Genomic DNA, 10,083 nt, shown 5'->3' with positions numbered 1-10,083 from the left:
CACATTTGAAAAGGAAATCTCTCTTGAAATCAGTTTCACTATTTGTCTAATGAGTTAGAAAATGTTAAGGGAACACTGCACAGATTCTGCTGCCACTTAGGATGTGGAAAGCTGGAAAGAGCATTGTTTCCACTCCAACAAGAAAAAACTAGATAAACCACACAACCATAACTTTTCTTGAACATCAGAATTAAGGTCTCAGCAGTCAAGCACTCTAAGGGAAGACAGGACTTCCAAGGAGAAGCAGGGATGCGCAGCAGCTGACCTGAGGTAGAACCTGAAAGGATGAGACACCAGATACCATGCAAGCAGGTAAGGATTCAGCTAACATTTTTAACAAATTGCCAAAGGCTTAATGTGAACTAACGTGAAAGTACAGAATCCCTAAGGACTGCAGACACTATGGGAATTTGCCTCCACTAGCATGCCCTCCTCCACAGACTCTAGCAGGTGCCTAAGAAAAACGAGTGAGGGCAGGAGGCTGGAGGAAGCCTCCACCAGTGTTGCAGGCTGGAAACGGGGAGCAGCCACCACTTTAAGAAAGGCATGAAGCTCTGCCCAGACCCTCTTCATTACAGACAAAAGCCAGAGGGTGAAGGGCAGCAAATCTTGTAGTTCCCAGGAAACAGGTGAAGACCATTGTGATTGCCATAAAGGTAAAACAAACAAACAAAAAGCTTCTACTCCCAGGAAGAGGGTAGGAAACATCTACAAAGAACTTGCCACACATAGTTTGTCCACCCTGGGAAGGGACAGGATTCCTGAGAAAGCCCAGCTCCCCCAAGACCTGCTTAGGACTAAGGCTGGATCTGAACAGCAGAAAAAACCTCTCAACTGCCCACTGCAAATCCCAGGACTCAAGGATGGTGGGAGGGCAAGACTATGCTTAAACACCCTCCCCTGGCTCAAGCACTCAGGAAAGGCTGAATGCTGACTGTGGAGCACAGACGTTAAGAAAAGGCCTTCGTTAACCTAAACACACCCTAATTCAGTTATAAAAACCAAAGTTAAAATTTTGAGGGGAGCCTGAAAAATAAGACATTAAATGCAGATGAACAAAGATAAGAATTACATACCAGGCTTTTTATTAGAAACCGTGCAAACCAGAAGACAATGCAGTGACATCTTTCAAGTACTGAAAGAAAATAACTGTCAAACCGGAATTTTACACTCTGTGAAATATTTGTCAAAAATAAAGACAAAAGGCCTGGCGGGGTGGGTCACTTGGTTGGAGCATCATCCTGTACATCATAAGGGTGTGGGTTCGATTCCCGGTTGGGGCGTGTATGGGAGGCAGCCAATCAATGTTTCTGTCTCTCCCTTCCTCTCTGTAAAATCAATAAAGGAACATATCCTCAGGTGAGAATTTTTAAAAATGAAGACAAAATTTACTAAAAAATAAAAGCTGATAGAATTTGTTACCAGCAGTTCTGTACTATAAGAAATGTTAAAGGCAGTTCTTCAAGCAAGAGGAATGTAATAGCAGATAATCTGGTATCATACACAAAGATGGATCTACAAAAATAAATGATCTCTGGAAATGGTTAAAATGAAAATAATAGAACATTCTCTTATTTTTTATCTCTAAAAGATCACTGATTTATAAAAAGAGGTGCATAGTGATGTGCTGTTTTATCACAAATATAAAAGTAAAATGAAAGCAACCACAGAAAAGATGAGCAAGAAGAATAAGAAATGCGCCATTTTTAGGCCCTAAACTATACATGAATAAGTATAATTTTTGAAGGTATTCTATGGGTAATTAACAATATATATTTTAACTTTCTGAGCAGTAACAATATTTTTTTTACTTTTTAATTAAATTTATTGGGGTGACATTGGTTAATAAAATTATGTAAGTTTCAGGTGTACAGTTCTATAACACCATCTGTGTATTGTGTTGTGTGCTCACCACCCCAAGTCAAGTCTCCTTCCGTCACCATTTATCTCCCTACACCCACTTCTACCTCTTCCCAGCCCCCTTTTCCCCTGGAAATCACCACACTGTTGTCTGTGTTTATGACTTTTGGGAAGATTTTTTGGCTTTTGGGCTTTATATTTCGCTTAGTCCCTTCACCTGTTTCACCCCACACTGCAGCCTCCCTCATCTCAGACACCTGTCGGTCTATTCTATGAGTCTTGTTTATATTTTGTTTATTTATTTATTTTGTTCATTAGCTTCCACATATGAGTGAAATCATATGGTACTTGTCTTTCTCTGCCTGGCTGATTTCTCTTAGCATGATGCTCTCCAGGTCCATCCATGCTGTTGCAAAAGGTAAGATTTCCTTCTTTTATTTTTTCTTATTTTTTTTTACAGCCAAGTAGTATTCCATTGTAGAAATGTACCACAGCTTTTCCATCTACTAATCTATCGACGGACACTTGGGCTGCTTCCAAATCTTGGCTACTGTAAATAATGCTGCAATGAACATAGGGGAGCACATATTCTTTTAAATTAGTGTTTCGGGTTTCTTTGGATGTGTTCCCAGAAGCAGAGTTGTGTGGTCATAAAGCAATTCTATTTTTAATTTTCTGAGGTAACTCCATACTGCTCTCCACAGTGGCTTCACCAATCTGCATTCCACCAACAATGCCCGAGGGTTCGTTTCCTTTTCCCCACATCCTCACCAACACTTGCTGCTTGTTGATTTATTGCTGACAGCCACTCTGCAGGTGTGATGTGATACCTCATTGTGGTTTTAATTTGCATTTCTGATGATTGGTGATGTTGAGAATGTTTTTATATGTCTGTAGGCCATTTTTATGTCCTCTTTGGAGAAGTGTCTATTCAAATCCTTTGCCCATTTTTTAATAGGGTGTTTGGGTTTTTCGTGTTGAGTTTCATAACTTCTTTATAAATTTGGATATTAACCCTTTATCAGATGTATCAATGATGAGTATGTTCTCCCATTCAGTAGGTTGTCTTTTCATTTTGTTGGTGGTTTCCTTTACTGTGTAAAAACTTTTTAGTTTGATGTAGTCCCACTTGTTCATTTTTCCTTTTGTTCCCTCTCTTGATGGAATACATTAGGAAAAAAAATATTGCTAGGTGAAATGTCCTAGATTTGACTGCTTATGTTTTCTTCTAGGATTTTTATGGTTTTGAGCCTAACATTTAAGACTTTAATACATTTTTTAGTTTTTTCTTGTGTATGGTGTAACAGCGGTGTCTAGTTTCGTTTTTTTGCACGTATCTCTCCAATTTCCCCAACACCATTTGTGGAAGACTATCTTTACCTGATTGTATGTTTTTGCCTCCTTTGTCAAATATTAATTGACCATAAAAGCATGGGTTTATTTCTGGGCTCTCTATTCAGTTCCATTGACCTATGTGTCTGTTTTGATGCCAGTACCATGCTGTTTTCATTACTATGGACTTGTAATACTTTGATATCAGATAGTGTGATTCCTCCAACTTTGTTCTTCTTTCTCAAGATTACTGTGGCTATTGGGGTCTTTGGAGTTTCCATATAAAAGTATGCAATATTCATTCTAGTTCTGTGAAATATGCCCTTAGTGTCTTGATAGGAATTGCATTGAATCTATAGGCTGCTTTAGGTAGCATGGACATTTTAACAATGTTAATTCTTCCTATCTATGAACGTGATGTGTGCTTCCATTTATTTGGATCTTCTTCCATTTATTTCTTCAGTGTCTTATAATTTTCTGAGTACAGGTGCTTTATATCCTTGGTTAAATTTATTCCTAGGTATTTTTTAAGCAATTGTGAATGGGATAGTTTTCTTAGTTTCCCTTTCTGATAGTTAATAATTGGTTTATAAAAATGCAACTGATTTCTGGATATTTATTTTGTATCCTGCTACCTTACTGAATTCATTTATTAGTTCTAGTAGTTTTTTTGTTGGAATCTTTAGGGTTTTCTATGCACAGTATCATGTCATCTGCAAATAATGACAGTTTACTTCTTCCTTTCCAACTTGGATGTCTTTTATTTCTTCTTCTTGTCTTATTTCTGTGGCTAGGACTTACAGTACTCTCCCTTCCCTCCCCAATTTCTAAAATCAATAAGCACATCCTCAGGTAAGGATAAAAAAAAAAAAAGAAAAGAAAATAGGACAATACTAGCCTCATAAAATGAGCTTGGAAACTTTCCTCCTCTTGATTTTTTTGTAATAGTTTGAGAAGGATTGGTGTTAGTTCTGCTTTGAATGTTTGGTAAAATAAACCTGTGAAGCCGTCTGGTCTAGGACTTTGTTCATTGGGAGTTCTTTGATTATTGCTTCAGTTTCACTAGTTGTAGTCTCTCTGTCCAGATTCTCTGATTCTTCCTGATTCAGTTTGGGAGATTGTATGTTGCTAGTAATTTATCCATTTAGTCCAGACTGTGCAATTTGTGGGCATATAGTTGTTTGTAATATTTCTTACAATCCTTTGTATTTTCAACCTACTGTTTATTCCTTCTAGTGTATTTTTCTTATCAGATACTGTATTCTTCATTTCTGACTGGTCCTTTTATACAGTTTCTATGTCCTTTTTCATGTTGTTGAGGAACTTTATAATCATTGCTTTGAATGCTGTATCTGATAAATTGTTTGCCTCCATATAATTAGGTCTTTTTCTGGAAATTCCTCCTGTTTTTTCATTTGGGACATTTCTTTGTCTCCCCATTTTGGCTGCCAGTTGTGTTTGTTTCTATTATATGTATTACATAGAATGACTATGACTCCCAGTCTTAGGAGTGGCCTGTTGGGTGGCCTTATGTAGTAGGTTTCCTGTGGGGTCCAGTGGCTCACTCTCCTTGATCACCTGAGCTGCGTGCCTCAGGATTGTCCCCTCTTTGGGTTATGTGGACCCTCCTGTTGTTATTGAGTCTTGATTGCTATTGGCCTGTTCATGCATGTGACTGACCCTCACTCAGGCTGGCTAACTGTGAGGCTTAACCCTGACCACAGCATGCAAGCTGCTGTGCAGGTACTGATCACACAAAGCAGAATTTGCCTCAGCAGGGTCTGGTGCCTGCCAAGGTGTTCCTTTACATATGCCACGTGTGAAGCTCATTGGACCCTGCTCTGATATTGTCTGAGGCTGGCCAATGTGTGTGTTGGTTCTGGGCCTCTTGGGAGTGATTCTGGTGCAGCCAATGTCAGATGCTGCCTGTGCCTGGCCCTGGGCAACCTGTTTGGAGCTATAAGCCATCCACAGTTTGTGGCTGCCTCTTCTGGGGCTAGGTGCACATTGGAAGGACCAAGGCTGGCTTTTACCAGCAAGGTGCCCAGGGGTGGGTCAGCAAAAGTCCCAAAGCACCCTGAGGTCTGCCTGTGTCTGCCTTGCCTGCCAGCTTCCTGTTAGGCTCAGTCACTGGAAGAACCTCTGGCAGTACTTGAATTGCATGAGGTAGGTTCTCAGTAAGTCACCAGGTTGGGGCATGTGGTGTTCATCTAACTGATACAGGTTCAAACATGGTGCCAGTTCTGTCTGAGGCCACTCAGCAAATGTACCTGGGTATACCAATCTAGCTGCCACCCACTGGGTGCTCATACTCCTTTATCTTGGGATGTCAGTGACTGAGTTGAGGTCTCAACAAGTTGTCAGGGTGAGGCCAACAGAGTGTGTCAGGGCCAAATAAATCAAGATTTGGCCACATGAAGGGAGGCTCTGCTCTGGTTGGGTGTGTGATGGAAAAATGGCCCCTGTCCTAGAGCCACACAACTCAGTCTGCCCCAGATTCAGCTGGGAGGAGAGGGAGCACAGCAGGCCAGTGTCACTGGGAGTTGGGCGTGTGGGGCCACCAGAAGCACGGCGGGTGGGTCTTCCAGAAGCCTGGATGATGGTTCTAGCAGATCTCCCATGAGACCAAAGCACCAGTCAGTTTCACGGGAATGTGAGGGATATGGCTCCTGCCCCAAAGCCACACAACTGACACCCCCTGATTCTGCCCAGGTGTCTATACCCTAGCCAAGGCAGCTGACTCCACAGCAGGTTGTAAGCTTCACAATGTAGCACAAGATGCAGTTCAGCGTGGAGGCTATTGCTTTCCCCCAAGCTGATACCACATGGAGGAGAGTGCTCCTCCCAGAAAAGATGATGGCATCTGTGGTATGGGAGTATGACTCACATGGGGATCCTGGCAGCTGTCCCTTCAGCTCTCTCCCCTTAGCCACAAACCCCAAATGGACAGAAAACCCCCTGCTTTTCACAGCCAGATTATGTGGGTATCTCTTCCTGGCTCTGGTGCTTTGGGCTAGGGAGCCCATCTTGGGGTTGAGATCCCATGCTTCTCAGGGGAACCCTCACAGCTCAGAGATCCCTCCAGAACCTCAGCTACTGCCCATGGGAATGGGGCCAGCTCTTTCCACATCTCTTCCCTTCCTACCAGTCTCAATGTGGCTTCTTCTGTAAGTCTTTCGCCATAGGTACCTCTTTAGTCTTCAGTTTGTTTTTCAGGATGATTGTTGCATAATTTAGTTTTAATTCCAGTTTGGTTATGCAAGGAAGTGAATGTATCTTCCAACTATTCCACTGCCATCTTGGATCCTCCTTAAACAAAATTTTTAATGAAGGTAAAATGGATTCATAAAAATATTCAGTTAATTCTAATGGGGGCAGAAAAAGAGGAAACAGAAAAATAGAACAAAGGGAACAAATAAAAGATTATATATTTAAACCAAATAATCACATAAGTGGTCTAAATAAACTAATTGAAGAGCTAGTCAGATTGGGAAAAAAGCAACTATAGCCCTGGCTGGTGTGGCTCAGTGGACAGAGTACCAGCCTGTGAACCTAAAGGTCATCCATTCGATTCCCAATCAGGGCACATGCCTGGGTTGTGGGCCACATCTCCAGTTGGGGGCATGTGAGAAGCAACTGACTAATGTATCTCTCAAACATTGGTAGTTCTCTACCTCTCTTTCTCTCTCCCTCCCCATCTTTCTAAAAACTGAATAAAATCTTCTTAAAAAGCAATTATAATCTATCTATAAGAAACACACTCCAAATAGGGTTTCTTTATAAGTAAAAGCAAAAAAAAAAGTATACTATGTAAACACAAATCCAAAGAAAGCTGGAGTATCTACATTAATAAAGGGTCTACATTAATAAAGGGAGTATCTATATTAATAAATTAATGGGTCAATTCAATGGGAAGATTTAATGGGTTATTTTTTTAAAGGAGTATAAACAGATGTGTTTTATGGGCATACAATGTATACATTTTTATTTTTTCCTTTTTTGATACTTTCATTTTTGTTTTATTTTTAATATTTAAACTATAGCATGAGTTTAAGAACTATTTTCTCTCAGCTAGTTAATTCTACCTACAATATTGATAGCTCTATGATTCAATTATCTCTTCTTCAGTAGATGATAAGAATCCTTTTATATGGTGAATGGCTTTTATTTTTAGGTCAAATCACATAATAGAAAAGGATTTCGCTCTGGCTGGCATAGCTCAGTGGATTGAGCACAGGCTGCGAACCAAAGAATCGCAGGTTCGATTCCCGGTCAGGGCACATACAGGCCATGGCCCCCAGCAACCACACATTGATGTCTCTCTCTCTTTCTCCCCCCCTTCCCACTCTAAAAATAAATAAATAAAACCTAAAAAAATAAAAAAAAGGATTTTAAGACTATATTGGTGATCATTTTGCCATGTATGCAAGTACTACATCATGTTTGTACAGTTGAAACTTAAATGGTATATGCAAGCACACCTCATTTAGTATGTTCACAATGTTGTATAACCACATTTATATAGTTCCAACCAACACATTCCCAACATCCCAAAAGAAAACACCACTCATTAGCAGTCAGCTCTTTCCCCTTTCAGACAACTTTGGCAAACACCAATCTGTTTCTGTGAACTAGCCCATTCTGGATATTCCATTTAAACAGAATACAACATATGAATTTTGCATCTGACTTCTTTTACTTAGCATTTTGTTTTCAAAACTCATCCACATGGTAGCATTTATCCATACTTCATTTGTATAATAATTCATTGTATGTACTGTATTTACCACCGTTTATCCATTCATGTGTTCATGTTAATAAACACATAGGTTGTTTGTACCATTTAACTATTGTGATAGTGCCACTATGAGCATTTGTGTAGAAATTATTGTGGATAAATTTTTTCTGTTCTCTTGGGCAGATACCTAAGAGTGGAATTGCTGGGTCATGTGGTGATTGTTTCACATCTTTAGGAACCACCAAGCTTTTCTCGTGGCTGAACCAATTTTTATTCCCACCAACAATGTTCAAGGGTTGCTATTGAAATTCAACGCTTTTTTCTCTACAGCTATCCTTGTGGCTATGAAGTAGTGTCTCATTGTGCTTTTGATTTGCCTTTCCCTGAAGGCTACACTTGCTGCTTTCAAGATCCTGTTTTCAACTTCTGACAGTTCAATTATAATGTCTTGTTGTGGATCTCTGATTTCTCCTGTTTGGTTTGTTGGGCTTCTTGGATGTACAGATTCAAGTAGTTTAACAAATTTTCTGCCATTATTTCTTCAAGTATCCTTTCTGGACTTCTGGTGCTCCCTTTCTGCAAATGTTGGTATGTTTGTGTCCCCTGGGTGTCTTAGGCTCTATTTTTCTTTTATACTTTTTTCTTTCTGCTCCTCCAATGGACATTTTCTTTTTATTTTTTTAAGATTTTTTTATTTTTTAGGGAGGGAAGGGAGGGAGAAACATCAGTGTGTGGTTGTCTCTCATGTGGCCCCCCACTAGGAATCTGGCCCACAACCCAGGCATGTGCCCTGACTGGGAATCGAACCAGTGACACTTTGGTTCACAGCCTGTGCTCAATCCACTGAGCTATGCCAGCCAGGCAATTGAACATTTTCAATTAACCTAGCTTCAGGTTCACTGGCTCACATCTATTGGAACATTCTGGTGACCTTTTTCATTTCAATTATCGCTTTCAGCTCCAAATATGTATGTTTCCTTTAAGTTTCTTTATTGATATTCTGTGTTGAAACATTGCTCTGGTTTCCTGCAACTCTCTATTTGAGTCAGTTAATTTAAAGCAATGGCTGTGCTTCCACAGGGATGGCTCATGTAATCCCTTCTTTGAATGGGCTTTACTTCTTTGCATGCTCCTTAGTTTATGGTTGAAATTAAAACATTTTGAATATTATAATGTAACTCTGGAAATCAAGTTTTTGTCATGCCTCAGGGTATGTTTCTGTTGCTATGAGCTGTGGCAATTTGTTTAGTGACTTTACTAAACTACTTTTTTTGCTGAAGTCTCAATTATTTGACTTATGTAGTCACTGAAGTCTTCTTTTCTCTTGTGGTCAGCTAGTGTGTTGACAGAGATTTTCTTGAATGCCAGGGGCCAAAAAAAAAAAAAAAGCGAAACAAATTTTTTAAAAGAAAAAGATCCTCCCAGTCTTTGCATATCGCCTGTTGGAGCACACCTTCAATGCTTAGGCGGGTCATTTTCAATCTGCCTTAGTCTTCCTTTCCTGCTTGTACTGATCCGAGGTATCAGGCAGCAGTAAAAGCTTAGACCTATCTCAGGTCTCTTCTAAGCGTGCAACTTGGCCTGAACATAAAGGGCTTTCTCAACTTCCCAGTACACAGTGGTTTTTGTGTGGCCTACTTTCCTTCAAGAAATGCTCTTGCATTTCTTCCTCTCAAGATTTAGGCACTCCTTTATTTACTTCCGTTGTAATCTTTTGTCCCAGATGGCAGCAGGTTGTTCATTTGCCATAGCAATATTAAAGAAATGCCTGACATTTTACCAGAGTTCTGAGTTAGGTGAAACAGAGGCAAGTGCCTTGCTTCAGTCCGTCACACAGCTTAGATAGGTGAGAATAATTTTTTGAGATCATACCTACTTCCCTGCAACCAGGAACCAACGTCTCACTCCTAAAACTTGGGTTGCTGTCCATCTTCAAGACCACCTCAGAGATGGGAACGGAGTAAGGACGAGTAAAACACCTAAAAAGCTTTGCTAGTTTTTAGCTCTCCTTCTTGATTCAGCATTTAATTGTTTGCTGTAAATCTTTGTTTCCCAGAATTCTGACTAAGTTGTTTCTTTCACCTCTGAGGAGGAATGCGTCCTTGAAGCTGTCTATTCTATTTCTGTCAATGGTTATTTTTTGACACTGTACA

This window comes from Phyllostomus hastatus, unplaced genomic scaffold (genome assembly GCF_019186645.2).
Source record: "Phyllostomus hastatus isolate PE091 unplaced genomic scaffold, TTU_PhHast_1.1 phas_scaffold_1066, whole genome shotgun sequence".
Taxonomy (NCBI): Eukaryota; Metazoa; Chordata; class Mammalia; order Chiroptera; family Phyllostomidae; genus Phyllostomus; species Phyllostomus hastatus.
This window is presented reverse-complemented; position numbering follows the sequence as displayed.